Raw genomic sequence first — 17,427 nt, forward strand, 5'->3', positions numbered from 1 at the left:
TTCCTATGTCAAATTTAGGGAAGGCAGATTATTGAAAATGCAGGCCTCCAGGGGCCGATTGCTGAGAGGGAGACCAGTACATTAGGCGATGGTGGTGGTGGTAGAGTTCAGAGCAGAAATTTCTCAAGGGCAGTTGGAGGGGTCAGTGGAAGAGAAACTTAAGGAAGAGAGAAAGAAATGTCTCTGGTGGTTTATCTCTCCTTTTGCCTTCTCTTCCTTCTTACAACTGCTAATTCTGAGACCACAAGTGGGAAGAGAAGAACTAGAGGGAATCCCCAGTAAGAGAGTTCCCACGGCCACAGGCTACCAGACCGGGGCAGCTGTTCTTGCATCACCATTGATCTATTGGGAACCATGTATATTTTAACCCCAGATCATAATTTTAGGTCCAGAAGGATTCTTGTGATGCTATCTCAGTTTATTCAATAATATTTATATTTTAATTTCTGTTAATGTTCGATTGAGACTCACTATTGAGATCCAAACCTTGTTTTCTCAAAACCCCATATGACTCCAGGCATCTTAAGTTAGAATTATCTCTCTGTATAAAATTCAGACTTAGTGTGTAGGCTTCTGATTTTAAGAATCACTTACACTTAAGTCAAGGCTGTTCTCAAATAAGGCAAGAAGCATCTGCTGTTAATAGTTGACAGTAAATTACACAAAGTAAAACATGGAAAATTAAAGTTAGAAAAGCTGGGAAGCTTTTCTATCATTTTCAATTTTCTGCACAAGCATGGACATAATCAGTGTTTAGAATCTGCTTGTGACGGATAAATTACATCTGTAATTCATTCTTTTCCATGTTACTGCATTCAGACGATAATTTGCTTTCAGATATCTTTGCTCATTTAATATTCTATAATCGTTCATAGACTGAAAATAAGTCTAGTAACATCTTCCAATCCCAGGAAGCTTTTATAACTAAACAGTGTTAGCTTACCAAATGGGCCAAGTAAAAAAAAAAAAAAAAAAAAAAAGGTTTTAGAGAAAAACAGAGCCAAATTTATCATGCCCAAAATAAGATTCCTCTTTGGTAGACGACATTGCTTTTCATAAAACAATTCTCCTTTAAGGGAGGCAACTGAGAAATGAACCATGAAGAAAGAAAGAACTAAAGAATTCATTATTTATATAAAGAATCCTGTTAAGAAAGATCTATGTTCTGGATGAACTATCTTTCTTCACATTATCTCATATCTCTTCATGGCTAAGTGGAAACTAATGAAATCTAAATCTAGCCATGAGAAAAGATTATCATCATGATTTTATTTATTAAATTTTTTTCACTATTACGAAGTTTTACTGCCAGATACTGCCTTTCATGAATCATAGCACAGTAATAAATTGAAAACAAATGTACACATAAGGAAACCCAGTATATTAAAAGAAACTCCCAAAATAAAAGCAAACTCATCCTAAACTCAGATAAAGAGTCATGTCCACCTTGAGGAAGAGTCATCTAGATTGCAAATTTTTGTGTAGTAGAATCTATTTAAGTAGCTCCCCTAAAACCTTTAAACTGTGATTAACATATAGTAGCTTAACATGTAACATACCTACAGTGGGTTAAGTATGCATAAGGAGAAATGCAAAAATTTTATTACTATTTTAAAAAATATTTTATTAGCTACTCTTGGCTTCTGTATTTCCCACTAAGAATGAATAATGCTGGAGGAGAGATTTTTACCAGAAATATATTTTTATAATGAAGGTTTAGGAATTTAAATAAATAGGAAATCAAAGTATTTTCCACTTCTGCATCTCAGTTAAAGGGCCCTAATCCATTCTTCCTCCTCTTTTTATCGTTTATTATCTGCTATGTGCCAGACATTGCAATAGGCAATGGCTGAATAACATACAGAGCCTTTTGGGGTGTTGATAGACTGATGGTTACTATAAGCTTTCTAGCTTCTGAGAAATACATTGAATGGTCATAGATAATAAAACATAATTTAACTCTTCTATTCTTTAATATTAAAATGTCCCAGTAGAATGCAAATTTGCACATGTAAAATGTAAGTAGGCATTAAATGTCCACTGTCTGAGAGGCTTGTTGAGAAAAACATTGGAAATCATTATGTAGTCAGTGTGGGAAGAGCAGATGAATCTCAACTCTGATTATATGTGCTGCTAGAGAAACTGTGTGCTTGTATTTGTAGAATGGGTTTACATGGTAAGAGATTGATACCAGGCCCATCCCCATATTCCATAATTTATCAAGATAAATCTGAATCTGATTGATTTTTAGTTAACACATGTAGAAGTGGTTAATTTTCCTCCCCTGATTTGATCATTATTTATTGAATATATAAAATGATGAGGCTCAAAATGATTAAGTAACCTATACAAATTTGCACCATCAGGAAGCAGTGGAGCTGGGATTCAGCACAGGCAGCCTGTCTTCAGAGCCCGTGCTTTCAGCCTTCCTCTGAGTTTAACCTGTTTAAGCTGACAATGTTACGAAGCACTGCATAGTGATCTTATGCATTAAAAAAAGTACTGTTAATTATTAGTGAGTCTACATATTAGAGTGACAGACATACTTAAGCAGGTATTTGTTGAGTCACTGTAATTAGCCTGAATTTAAGACAACTGTACTTTTTAAAACATGATCAGTTTTTCTTAATTCAGAAAACCATCCCTGAATATTACTAGTAAGATTTTTTAAATTTAAAATTGGAAATTTATGCTGAGTTTTAACTGCAAGTTTGATAAAACAGAGAATCTAAAACTTAGGAAGAATTTTGAAAGTAATGCCAGACTCAACAGTATAGAAAACCAGAATAATAGGCTGTTCTGGGAAAAAAACAAATGAGAATTTCAGAATTCCAAGATAAAGCTTGGAAGTGAAGTAGAGGGCAATAGATAAGGAGGTTTTCATTACATAATTATTCTTATGAGGTATTTTTGCATAAAATAGAATATCATTTCTTATTTAAGGAAGTATTGCTATTTTTCTAATGCATGAAACCATGGACATTATTTTGTAAGTGGCTGAGATAAATTTCTTCATATTTCATGAGTTTTCCTGGGCATTTATCATAATATTGGAAAAAACAAAAAACTGCATTTTAACTTTTCTAGGCTTTTGTAAGTTGTACTGTGTGAAATTAAAATCTAGATTAAGCCATTCATCTATCTCTTTGACAATGATTTATTTGCCTGACTATTGTATCTTATACTTGGGTATTTATGCTAACTTTTAGTAAAATTAGCTAGGAATAAAATTTTAGTAGTTAATTTAATTCTTTGTATGTTTATATATTACTTATATTAATAATGCTGAAATATCTAGATCCAGTAAAAGGAACTTTTTTTCAGATGAATACCTTATTTTTAAAATAGTTTACAACATTGTTTTTAAGACTTTTTCATTATTTATAATTGAAATAAGAATAACTTTTTAGATCATTTACTCCTTTTTATTTATTTTTATTTTTTTAAAATTTCCCCAATTCATTAATTTTTTTCCTACTGTACTGCATAGCATTGGGAAATATGTCTAGTTACTTATGATGAAACATGTTAATGTAAGAAAAAAATAACTATTTAAATACAAGGATCACTATTTGCCTTTTGTTCATGATATGGCAAAAAGAGCGTATTTGCTCCAGAAGAAACATGGACTTAAGAAATCCCAAATTCCTGGGCTTACTGGATATTCAGTAAATATCAGTTTAAATTATAATTCCGGACTGCTAAGAGATATATCTCAAATATTATGTTTGTTGTGTAATTTTAAATGCTCTATAAGAAATACATAATTATTCTCTCAGAGCACTTCTTTTGGATGAGTGATAGCTTGGACAAAAGGAAAAAGAACACCTTTGACATCAGTAGTTAGTATTATAAGGATCCTTTCCTTAAATGATTAAAAACTGAATGCCTTTTGGCCATTTTCTTGAATATCTCAGTTTAGTAAAATAACCAGTTAGAAATATTTTTAACAAAATTGTCTTTAATATCTAAATTCAGACCTGGTGTATAAGTCAAACTTACTTTTTATTCAGAACCAAATTGATCATAGGGAAACAGAAGCAGTATTCCTTGTCCTTTGATTTCATTTCTTTGGGCATTTTCTTCTTTAGTTTGCTTTAGTTTTAGTTCTAAGGTTTTTTTGTTTTGTTTTGTTTTGTTTTTTGGTGTTTTCTGAGTATCTAGATTGACCTCTATGCTCTGTCCCTTGGGATGAAATTTACAATAAGTATTATTTTACAACAAATAAATATTGGTGCCAGTAGTAATGAGAATGTGACCACTGATGGTTTTTTCCCTTAGTCGCATTCTACCGTGGATCTTTTCATCAAAGTGTCATCTGCAGAATAATTGCAAAAAGCCAAATGCAAAAATGTGTAAGTAAAAACTTTTCATGGCAAAGAGTAAGAGCTGTTTAAAAGCCAAAACCATGAATGCAGCTGGATCTGAATTTGATTCCCTCAGTCATTTCCTGATGACTTTGTGCCAATCACTTTGCCTCCCCAAGTCTCAGTTTCCTCCTTTATAAAAGGAGACTAATGATACCTGCTTTGAAGATTTGTAAGGAAGGTCATTCCATGTGCATCTCTCTCAGTGTAAGTGTTCCCTACCTAGTAGCTGCTGGTGGCATTCCTGACTGAATGCTGGAATTCAGTCTAAGTTATCTTCCCTTTAAGAGAGGAACTTTATGTCAGAAGAAATGTCATATCATTTTTCATATTGTACTACAAATATTTATCCATTATTGGATTGAAAAATTTTTAAATGACTTTTATCTGTGTTATCACATGGTAGATTATTTATTTATCCCTTATCAAGAGAAAGCGCTTCTTAACCTTTATCATGTGTACCACTTGACTTTAAGCTCATTGAGGTAATATTAATAAGTCAGTATTTATATCATTCTCTGTGCCTGAAAATCCATTTCATAAATGCAGTTATCCATGAATGGAAAAGTGGTTGTAACCATCTGTTCCAAATTTAATTTCATTTAAAACAAATGCCTCTTTAGCTCTGTGTTGGTCTAAAATAAATAATTCACATTTGATATATAAAATGCTGTATTATTTATGTAAATTTCTTACTGCAAAACTCACCTAAGACTTTTTTAAAAAATAAAAGTGATGTTTATTCAGTAAAGTACCTGCAAAGTGTAGGAGGTTCAGTATTAAAGTCTGTTTTTTCATGATTTGCACTATCCCTGCTTTGTTCTTTTTAAATTGTATAATCTTAGCTGGTCAGATAGCTACCACTTATTTCCTCAAATGTGTAAAGGAGCATCTAAATCTAAGGTATTCCATTTATCAATGCTCCTCCCCCCCCTCACTGTAACTCAGAATTGATAGGTATCCAATTCTAGCCCAGTAAAATGGTCATTTTGCTCCAAGATATTTAAAGATGCTGTCCTAATTTACAGTTTGAGATGTTTGATTTTGGTTAGAAATGGGAGTATATACTTTTTGCAGCAAGTAGGGAAAAAATACCCCAGCTTCCTGATTTTATTGTGTTTTCAGCACTAATATAGCCTAATAGTTTCCTATGGTTAGCTCTGGGTTTTCCTTTGCAGTTGTGTATAAATTTTGTTATATTTTAATTCCAAATATGAGTTGTGCACTTACTGTTTGATTTATTGAGCCATGCCACTGCCTTCTTGTTAAGGCTATTGATTATTGCTCATTCTATTCTGTGTATTGATTTAGTTTGTGGCAATGAGTTAATTGCATTACTTGATTTGAAAGAGGATCAAATATGATTGAAGGAGATGCTTGTAGCCTGTTTAATTGAGTTGGCTATTTAGACTTTTAACATGTTGTGAAACAATTAGAAGAAAGTACAGGAGGACCTCTGAGGGCAGGGAACATAAAATTTGTCTTCAGTGTTTTGGAAGATGCCAAAAATTGTGCAGGAAGTCCTTCCTGGAATTAAATGGTCAATTGATATTTAGTTAGCAGATGTGTAAAAGCTGGGATCCCCCCAATACACCCAGTATTTCTTTTAAAAATCAAAGGTGCTAACACCCTAGATGCTCATGTTTTATTGAGAAAAAGTTACTTCTTTTAAATAATGGTTTCGTATTGAAACCACGTATTATTGGATATACATAGAAGTAAAAAGTAGGCTAGGCATGTGTCTGTAGGTGCTCAGATTTTGGGGAATGTTGCAGAGATAGAATATTAGGGTACATGATTAAGCTAGAAATCTAATGATTTCTTTGCATCTAGTATTTTGTTTCATGCTTTTTCTTAGCTAAAATTATTTTTTTCCATGTGAACAATAACATTTAAGGCAAGGCTGATATTTACTTTCTTTGACATTGTTTGAATTTTCCAAACTTCAGAAAACATACTTAACATAAAAAAAAAAAAATTAACCTTCAGAATGAGATCATGGTACCATAGTCATCTAATGAATGTTACCTTTTGTTGTAGCAGCTCAGTTGGCTCTAATCCATGGAAAAGTTTTTATTCCCATCAGCTCCAAGGTAGGAGCCAAATCAAAGTTAAAGAAGTGTTTTCCAACAGACAAGTTTCTACAGATAACATCAACAGTCAATGAGCATGTACTTGTATGTCTTCTCTCTCTCTGTTTCTCTCTCCCTCTCTCTCTCTCTCACACACATACTTATGAAAATATTAGATCGGAAAAAATATTTAAAAACTGATAATGATAATAACTTTCATGTTAATAAAGGCTCTCCTTATTAATCCTTCCTAGTCTTGTTATGGCATCAAAGTTTAAGTGTGTTTACTTTTTCAAAATGTGTTTGCTTCAGGATGTTTAAAGGAGGACTACTTTCTCCCTATGTTGATAGGTTCCAGGGCTTTTTGATCTAGAAGCTTTTGCCACTTCTGGTTTATTTGTCTAGCATATGGTTTTTGAAAAATGAGGGAACTTAAACAATTATGACTGGCTTTTTTCAAATGTCTATCAAACCTTGGCTTTGAAAGACCTGCCAATTCAGAACTTTAACAGTAGAAATGTAAAAGCTCAGCACTAAAATAGAGAGTATATAAGAGACGGTGCCAGTTGGAACACTTTGCTGCAAATACCTGCTAGACTCAAACCTTCCCCTGGCTTAGTGACCAATCATACTAACAGTAGGATCCACTTAATTCCATGTGAGTCAACTGCTTACGTGTTATGCCTGCTTTGTGCCCGAAAGCATCTCAGGTACTTTTCCAGGCTTTCTGTACAAAGCAAAAAAGGCCTGGAAAGGGTTTTCTTTCCCCACCCCTACCACTTGCCCCACCACCTAGACGTATGTAGTTGGACTCTCTAAACCAAAAAACATGGTCAGATACATTTTTTAAAAAGCTGTATGCTCTTGGTTTAACCACTCTTGTAATACTGCTGCGAGGTTCAGGGAATGTAGTATTTTTGCCACAGCTTTTCAATCCATATAGAAGATATGTTTGTCTCTCAAGGATAAAACCATCTGGAAATCTTCACATGCTCCAGACTCTCATATAGAGCTTGCTTTGCTTTCTGATTAGCACTGTGAATAAATATGAAAACATGAGTTAAAAAATGAAATAGGCTTCTCACTACTTAATTTCTTATTCATTGTTAGAAGGTAGAGTCATTCTCAGTGATGTCTCCACCAGCTTTCTGATCCAAAAATATTTTTTTCTCTCTAAATGACACTCCTTATGACTTCTGTCCCCCCCTCCCCCCAAAAACCCTGATATATATGGATTGCAATTAGCAGGTTTCCATTTTGCTACATATCTTCCATTCTGCTCTATCTCCTCTATTAATTATAATAAAATGGCCTGTTGGTAAAAGAGTAAGTGTTGATTCTTGATACTGTATATCAACAGATACGGAGCCCCAGTGATGACCTGGTCGACCTCATAATTATTTAATTTTTGTAAATAATTTCATATTTTCAGATACTTTATTTCTTCTCACTATCTCCAAGTAACTGCAGATAATCTCCAAATAATTCTAGTATCTTCTCTTTGAATTTCTAATTGATCATGAATTTAAATGAAGGAAACTTTTGGGGCATAAGCAGTAGTCCTCAGGCATAACAAATGAATAGACTAGCCTGGGTAGCTTCCAGTACATGAAAGTGATCCTAAAACTCCAAATGCTGTTACTTTAGAACTTCATGCATAAATTGTATGTGTTGTTCTAGGAAACAGGGAAAATTGATGGTCAGCCTTAGCCTCTAGTATATTTTGACAGCATGAATGAGTCAAGCAAGCAATTTTCCAGACTGTTTAATAGTACAAAGGAAAGGCTTCTAAGGAAGTCATTCTTATGACTAGCTGAAAAATATTTTTCTTAGTAACTGTTGTAGAGAAAAACAGGTCACCATTGGAAGAAAAATGAAATCTCAGATTGCAAGCATTCTGAAAGTGATTTGATCACTACAACGTGTTTATCTTATGACAGAATTCCTTAAAAGGATACTTCTTCATACATGTCCAGTTGTTTAATGAATGTTGTCTTGAAACTCAACATGAAATTATTTAATACCATTATACACTTTAATCCAACCTTGGCAGAACTTTGGGCATTCTATTTTTTGTACTTTTTTTTTTTTTTTAAATTCCAGTAGCGCATATAAAACTGCATCATCATAAACGTAAAGAGAAAATGTTTTAGGTTTATCAAGTTGTACTATGTATTTCTAACTGCATTTGAATGAAAATAGGACTTGATCGATGGAAAATCATTAGTTTGTGGATTTACAGATTCTAGTCCAGGTGGTTGAAAAAATGTATTATCCATAAGCAACTTTTCCCCCAGTGACAGTGCTCAGTGTGAGCTTGATGAATTCCAACCACTGGGTTTATCATTACCACATAGATCTTTGGAAGGACAGGCTGCAAATCTCATTTCTAAGTCATGACTAGCTATTATGTCATTTTGAAGAATAGAAATAAAATCAATACAGATAAAAAAAGAAAGAAAGATACTCTACGGTCATTCACAGATGATAGTCAGCCTTCAAACTGTAATATCCTGGCTAGGTAAGTACCCCCTAATTTTTATGATTTTTAAGTATCAGGTTAATATTTAAAATTGAGAATATAACCTACTAACCTTATTTTTATTTGTAGTCTTGTAAGTGTTTCTAGCACTTTTTCAGTAACTCGAAAGAAAATTGAGATTCATCTGTGGTTCTACTTAGGTTAAGTTTTTACCAGAGTAACGCTTGTAGAGGCAAATCACTGAGTGATTTATAAAAAATTTTAAGAATGAAAACTTCAGGTGCTAGGTTTTTCCTTGAAAAACCTGACTTTTTTTTCTTGCCTAAATTTAATTTTTGTTTCTTCTTTGCACTTCAAAAGATTGTTCATGTAATTACGTTCAGAAGTTTTGCATTGTATTTAGAGGTTTTTTTTTTTTCCTTTATCATTTTCAATATTGAACTCCAGTGATCTATAGATTCTTGAGATTGCTGTTAGAAGAATCTTTAGAAATGATGTCATGCAACCCATTTTCTTTACATATTAGGAAACTGAAGAGCCACTGGTGAGGTTAGAGCTTAGTCATAGTCATGAAGGTCCTGAAATCACCAGGACACTTACATATGACTGGCCATTAGATCATAGCAAAAACTGAAATATGCTGTCTTCAATTTAGGAAAATAGCATTATGACACACCTAGTTGATTATAACTACTATGAATTAAGGTAGAGTCAGTGCTTGTCACTGCTAACTACAGTGCATAACTTTCTTGACTGTTCGATGCCTTGATTACTAGCAGTTTATAACATTTTTGTTATTTAATAGCAAGCTCCCCCCAAAAAATTACACCTGTTTATAATAAAATTTACCAATGTAAGGATGTAAAGTACACAATTTAAAATTATAATAAAATATATACTATCCAGTGTTTTACATTGTATAGAGCCAATAACCAATTAATTTTTTCAGAATGATTTTTTTCTTGCTGAATTCTTGCATCTATAGTCAAGCCTCAGTTACAGTTGACAGATGAGTTGTTCAGTTCTCTCTGTGCTCTTACTCATAAGAAGCCTTCATTATGCAGTGATTATCAGATGAGACATACTTCATGAATAACTTTTCTTCTCTACATCTTCCTACCATTTTATGTATCACATTATACCTGATTTTATAGTTCATTTTTCAGTGTTTCTTTTCCCCACTAGTTTATAAGCTCCTTAAGGATGGGAAGCTTATATTAATCACTTCTCTATGTATGTTTTGATGTGAATTGAAAGCAGTGTTTCGTCCTGACCATGACTGGTAATTGTGACCAGATTTTATATGCTTTTAAATTCGTTAGAGAATTTTTTCCCCCATGTAGTGGAACCTTTGTTGGATAGTGACATAGAACTATTCATATAGTATTTCTCTAAGGAATCCAGCACCCTTATTTTATAGAAGGACTCATCCAGTTAAATTACTCTGGCACTATAATGGTCTATTTATGTACTATTGATGTAAATCTCTCGAACAGGCCTTTATTTTCACGCATGCCATGTTTTGTATGTTATCTTGTGCAGGCAGCACGTAGAGACCTGGTCAGGCTTCCTGATAACAGTGGTTGTATAGACAGCCTGTGTCTCAGAGGGGAATGATAATTAGTTGGGGCAGTGCCACAATACACAGTTGTTTTTGTAACAGTATTAACTCTCTGTTAGTAAGAGTGCTTTGTTGGAAAAATATCACCCTTACGTAGGATAGTATTTATTCTTCACAGATTTCAGGGGGAGAAGCAGTGTTAGCAGGATAGCAACATCATCCATGTGTTGTTTTTCTTTTTTTCTCCCCCCGCCCCCTGCCCCTGCACTCTAAGGAGAATATTGAGAAGACCATTGATTAGTGTTGTTGGTGTTTATTGTGAGGAGAACATTCTGGGATCCAGCCTGCACTTATAGCTTCTGTTGTTTTTATTATAGAACCAATAACGGTAGCAAAGATACATGATAAATTTCCCCACACTCTAATTTTAGGGGTGAAAAAAAATTTTGTCTTTCAAGTGTGAAAACTTTACAGTGTTACAAATCTTCAACCCAAAGCAGATTAATAGAGGCCAAGCTTCCAGAAGGTATAAATGCTTGGGTCCTACCACTTGTCAGCTTGCTCATTGTTTCCTCCCTCTAATAACTGTTTTAAGAGCTATTTGACACAAGCTATTTTAAAAAGAACTGAAAAGTTCTAGAGAGTCAAAAATGATCCAGATTATGTGTTGATGCCAGTAGTCCTAGCAATTAAGTGTTTGATTGAGAAGAAACCTACATTTATCCACTTTGAAGAGGATCATCAGTAGGGATTAAAAATTTAGTACTTCAGGCTCATTAAGGGTTAGAGTGGAGTAATTATGTAGCTGATAACAAATGCTACAGTTTCCACTTGAACAGTAAGATATGTTACTTCTTGAGACTTACTGGCCCTCTTCAAGGAGTTTCACAATTTGTAAATTTTGTCTACTTGGAGAAATAAGTTCTGCTGACCCATTATTTTAGATTTGGCATGCTTTTCTGCAAAATGTGCTTTTAGAGAAGGTAAGACCTTGAAAATAACCTTAAAGTGATTGGGCTCTATAGAGTTATCTTCCCTGGCTATGAAGCAATGCTAACTGTCCTCATCAGTGAGCCTCTTCACACAGTGCTCTAAAGAGGACACCTTTATTTATGATTATAAAGCTAGTCTAACTTTCTAATCTTGTAACCTAGGAAGTAATTAAAATGCTCAAGAGATAGCCCATTGAGTCTGGTTTGCCATGCTTCATCACCAAAATTTTAAGAAGTTTTTTAAATCAGTAATTCTCTATTTACGTATTTCAAGTTTTGCTTCCTATTTGTATAGCACACACAGTAGTGTGTTAATTTCAAAAGCACACATAGCCGGATTTCCTTTTAAACTAACTGGAAGAGATGGTGATATTTGTTTTATCTTGAGTTTTTTTTTTTTTTTTTTTTTTAATCTGTATATATCAGTTATCACCTAAGGCAGTCTCTTAATTCCTAATTGAAAGCCTTTTCATTCTTGTTTTAGATATGATTCCAATAATCCAGATGATGTTACTATCATACAAAAATATGAAAACACGTACACTACTTACTAGGTTATTTTACGGCATAAAAATGTGGTGGCAGGAGAAATATGTTAGAACTCCGTCATACTTTTAGTGTAGATAGACCATCGTAGTTAGGTTTTTATCTCCACATTCTCTGTCTGGAAGCTTTTGAAATCAGACTGTGCCTTAGTCATTAGGATCTCCAGTCCTACCCATGGGCCAGACACATGGTATGCTCCCAATAAATATTACTTTATTTGTATTGACTTCAAAATGGGATGAAATGTGCAATACCAGCTGATCTAGTAGCTCCTGATCCATGCCATAATCTTTTTTGCCTCTACTCTTGAGATTTATAAAAAGTAATTATCCTAATTATAGTCATTACAGTGTAAACTAGAACATATGTTATTAAAAAGACATAATCACCTCTTTGAGAGATCTCTTTCATTCAAAAAATTGAAAATAGCATTGTAAACAATAAGTCAGTTGACTTGGATTTTCACTTCTCAACTAATTGTGGTATCATAAAGATAAAGATATATACCTGTTGTCTCAGCACAGGCTGATAACTGGCCTGAAAAAAAAAGTCAATTTAGTTAAGTAACAAAATTGGTGTTGGTCTTATTTTATATAGTAGGTAACAGTGATTGATTTTTTTCATTTCTAATCATTTATTCTGTGAATTTCTCTTCCCTAAGGCAGTGGACTGAAAAAGTGACATTTTTCTGCCATTGATAAGCATTATGAGTAGAAATCAATAGTTAAATTGACCCAATAAAAGATGCCTGGGACGTGTTATTGAGACAAGAAGAACATCGAAAGGCAACATGTAAAGACTCTAACAAGGCTTAGAAGCATCATTTGCTTTTGTCTTGCACATGTATGTAATAACAAAAGATAGTGCTAATGAATTGCATTTTTTTTCTATGGAGTCTCTTTAAGCCAGCATTCTGTTTACTTAACTAAGAGATAGGCTGCAGGTTCCTAGAAGCCAGATTCAGTAACATGCCACATGCCAAAAATGGGGACGTATTGGTTTAAGGTTGCTAGACCTCTAAACAAATTTGTGTAGAGTTTTTCTGTTTTGCTTTACGTTGGCAAAGCACCTGCTGTTTTTCTTTTTTTTTTTTTTTTTTTTTTTTTTGTCTTTTTGTCTTTTGTCTGATGTTGTTGTTGTTGTTGCTATTTCTTGGGCCACTCCCGTGGCATATGGAGATTCCCAGGCTAGGGGTTGAATCGGAGCTGTAGCCACCGGCCTACGCCAGAGCCACAGCAACTCGGGATCCGAGCCGCGTCTGCAACCTACACCACAGCTCACGGCAACGCCGGATCGTTAACCCACTGAGCAAGGGCAGGGACCGAACCCGCAACCTCATGGTTCCTAGTCGGATTCGTCAACCACTGCGCCACGACGGGAACTCCCTTAATATTAATAATTCTAACTCCATTTTATACAAATATAAAATTCATCTAGCTATGGTTATTCATTCAATGCTATTGTTGATTGATAAAGGAATGTTTTTAACATTTGAACTCCCTTTTATACACATATCTGTATATCCTTCAAATATAGATAAGATCTATCTAGATCTAGACCTCTGATTACCTTTTTTCCTTCTTCCTTCTGATCAGTATCATTCAACTCCTTTTATATGGCAGGGTGGTTTGTAAAGCACAAGGTATGCAAAAATAACCCCCTTCCTTTTAGTTGCAATGACTTGCTGACCCAAATCTAATAATTTTTTTTTAACCGTGTTTTAATTTTCCCACTTCTCTAGTTGGAAATAAATCTTCTTGTGTGCTCCCTGAGAGAAGAGTAGTTTAGCAGGGATTCACTTACTAATCACTGATCATTAATCACATAAAAAATACTTTTCGTTTAATTTCAACTCTGTCATTCATATAAGATATATGTTTCCTTGTGAAATATTTATGAATTACTTGTTCATCCTCATTGCCTTTTATGTATTTCATTATACTCCTTAGGAGTCACTAATTTCAAATAGAAATTGACTGTTGCTTATATACAGAGTCATATAAACAACAAGGCTAGCGATAGAACCTTTTCTTTGGTTTATTAATTATCTCCTGGTCATCTGATTAGTCTAGTAATGTAACTCTCTACCTCTGTGGCTTGAGTGTGTGCTGGGGCTGGCTCACATCAGACCTCTTCCCAACTCCAGGTTAGACGACATCATATGGGCAGCTTGAGATGGTTATGGTGGGAGGATTTACCCTGTGGAAATTGGCAAATGCTACAACTCAGGGTCCTTCCTTTCCAGAGAGCCACTTATTAAACACTTAGCAGCTCTTACTGTTTACAGAATTGTTTCTTTTTTAAAAATACTGTTTGACCATATGGAATAGCCATGTAGAATTTTATGTCTAGATTTTTTTTTTAGGCTGTTTTATTTATTTCCACATGTTTTCTTTCTGAACCACCTTCCAACTGAGTACTGTGCAAGCTATATTTAGCCTTTCTGTGCCCCAGTGTCCCAATCTGTAAAATGAGGGTAATAATACTACCTACCTTGGAGTTGATGTGGAGTTTAATAAGAAATATGCTTATCTCAGGATATTAGCAAAATGCCTGATGTACAGTGAGCACTCAAATAGTCATCATTTATCTCCGTGTACTTTAATTAATAGGTATTTATTGATCCCTTCCTAAGTACTTAGCATTTTGCTGAGTCCAGTGATCATTGACTGAGACTCAGTGCCTCTGACATTGAGTATTAGCCATTGTGCCCTCTGGTAAAGACCTCCTCATTTGCTGTTTCAACCCAATGTCCTCTTTTTTCTGTCTTTCTGCTTAGAACTTTTTTCTCCCTATGTGATTTTTGGAAACTTGTTCATATTTAGATTTAGTTTAGACATTACCTCCTCTAGGAAGCTTCTCCTCATCCCAGCCCTGGCCATGCTATTGTCCTGCCTCCTTATTTCTCTATGCACCCAATTCATATTTCTATAAATGTATTAACACAGGAATCATAATTTTGCACCTCTCTCCCTTTCTGGATTTGAGTGCATGGCCTATGATTTCACCTTTGTGTTCTTTCTGTTTAGTGAAATATTTGCCACATAGTAGACCCGGTAGAAAAAGATACTGAATGGTTATTGGTCGAAGGAATAAGATGGAGACTTTGCTAATAAAGAGCTTATTACTTGGTTGGAGAGGTAATATATATACCCATGTGACATGAAGGTGAATAAGAAAGCATTTTAGGAGTTCCTGTCATGGCTCAGTGGAAACAAATCTGACTAGCATCCATGAGGACGCAGGTTCGATCCCTGACCTTGCTCACTGGGTTAAGGATCTGGCGTTGAGCTGTGGTGTAGGTCGCAGATGTGGCTTGGATCCTGTGTTGCTGTGGCTGTGGTGTAGGCTAGTGGCTACAGCTCCGATTCAACCCCTAGCCTGGGAACCTCCATATGCCATGGGTATGGCCCTAAAAAAGACCAAAAAAAAAAAAAAAAAAAGAGAGAGAGAGAGAGAGAAAGAAAACAAAAAGAAAGCATTTTAATAATGGTGTATAGATACAAAGTAAGTTTATAATTTATTGACCTTGAAGTAGGAAAAGTCAGTTACTTCCCTGTTTCAGAATCAGATATTTATATTCACAGATCGAAATGGAGTTAAATCAGCCACATCCGATTTTAGGAAGCAAAGCCTACCATGTCATTAGGCTTCTTAGGTGCAAAGCCTAGCTTATCATTAGACTCCTTAATTTCAAATATAAATCAGCTGTTGCCAGGTTTTGTGACTCTGGGTAGAAATATAAGAGAAAGTTTGGTTATTCTCCCAGAGAGTAACTTACTCTCTTTTTCGGGGTAGCATTAAAAATTTTATTATGATAATCTATGATAGTATTATAGTAATTTTTAAACATATACAAAATTGTAGAAATATTGTAACAACTTCTGCATATGTATCAATCAGCATTTTGTATGCAGGAGTCCGTGTGTCATTGCATATTTTGTCTATCTTGTTTCTTGTATCACCTTTCACATACCTTTTATCCACATACCTTTGTATTTTAAAACAAATCTCAGACATCCTATCAGTTTACTTATATGTAGGTATCAACTTTATGTATTAAGAACTATTTTAAACTTTAAATACAATTTTAAATTAGCTATTTACAAATATATCAATATTGATGATAATTTCATTATATCACTTCATACCCACTTTATGTTCAGCTTTTCCTAATTGTCACAGCAATATCTTTTTATAGGTAGATTTTTCAAATGAACATCTAAGTAAGATTGCTCAGATGAACATCTCAACAGCATCCATTTGGATTTTATGTCTTTTAAGATTCTTTTAATGTATGATTATTTCTTCTCCTTTTTCCCTCTGTGCCTTTATTTGTGGAAAAAATCAGGTCATTGTCCTGCAGAATATTTGAGATGCTGAATTGAGCTAATTGCTTCTCTGTAGTATCATTTAGCTTGTTCCTTCATCACTCTTATTTTCTGTAGGCTAGAAGTTAGAGCTAGACTTGAGTTCGGTTTTAATGCTACTTAAAATAGTAAATATCATTATTTGGTGAGAATATCACATGATACTTCCAGGTGCATCATATCAGGAGGGTAAAATTTCATTTGTCTCCACATTTAATGATGCTGAAACTGTCTTATGAGTTCAGGTGGGCCTGTCCCAGCCCTTGTAAATTCTCCATCAGAATTGGATACAGTGGTTTCACTCCATTGTTGATCATTTCACAGCTCCATGATCTTGGTAGGGATTGCAAAACAGTGACTTTTAATTATACTATTCTTCCTGTATTTATTGCTGGGAATTTTCCTGTAAAAAACTTTTCCTTAGTATCTAATTGGCAACTCTACGGTACAGTTTATAGCAAAAATATGGAGAAGATGCAGGATTTTTTATTTATCAATTTTTAGAACCAGATACTAACCTCTAATCTAAGATCTAAATATAATTATAGATATGTTCAAAGTATTCTAATAGATTTTTACAACATTTCCCTTGAGGAAATAGTTTTCTTGATTTTTTTTTTTTTTTGATTAATGCATTTTGGTAACATTACACCCCATGGTACCAGGAAGTCCTCTTTCCTTTCTTTTTTGTATGTACCTCTATATAATTAAATCTATTCACTCAGAAGGTATTTATTGATCATATATGTATATATGATATATATATAGTAAGCACTGTGCTAGCAACTAGGAATATAGGCACTAGCTCTGCTTTTTCATAGAATATGTAGTTTGAGTTTGTTTCTGCTCATAATATGATGTGATAAAAAATGTATATGTATTTGATTTTGCTTACTATATTACTTGTTGTTTTATGTATCTTAACAAATACTAAGCTGATTTTAGAGACCCTGGCGCTCGTGTCTTAGATAGGGACAGTGAAGAGATTTGAAAGTTAAGTAGTTACTGCTAACTCAAAGGAAATGAAATGTCCTCAT

The 17,427-nt window shown here is 34.1% G+C and overlaps 1 protein-coding gene and 1 long non-coding RNA gene across 51 annotated transcripts in view; one reads left to right on the plus strand and one right to left on the minus strand.

Moving 5' to 3' along the window:
• The window catches only part of MBNL1 (muscleblind like splicing regulator 1), a 179,992-nt gene that overhangs the window by 40,766 nt on the left and 121,799 nt on the right, over positions 1-17,427 (plus strand). The window lies entirely within an intron of this gene.
• On the minus strand, positions 8,814-15,464 carry LOC146397542 (uncharacterized). Its single transcript, XR_014824204.1, has 2 exons — positions 13,394-15,464; positions 8,814-13,165 (listed from the first exon to the last, which is right to left on the minus strand). It is a non-coding gene; the product is annotated as an uncharacterized LOC146397542 (long non-coding RNA).

The sequence above is a fragment of the Sus scrofa genome, chromosome 13 (assembly GCF_054392235.1).
Source record: "Sus scrofa isolate SSC_HxYL_T2T_F1_AM1 chromosome 13, Sscrofa_HxYL_maternal_Yorkshire_Landrace_v2.0, whole genome shotgun sequence".
Taxonomy (NCBI): Eukaryota; Metazoa; Chordata; class Mammalia; order Artiodactyla; family Suidae; genus Sus; species Sus scrofa.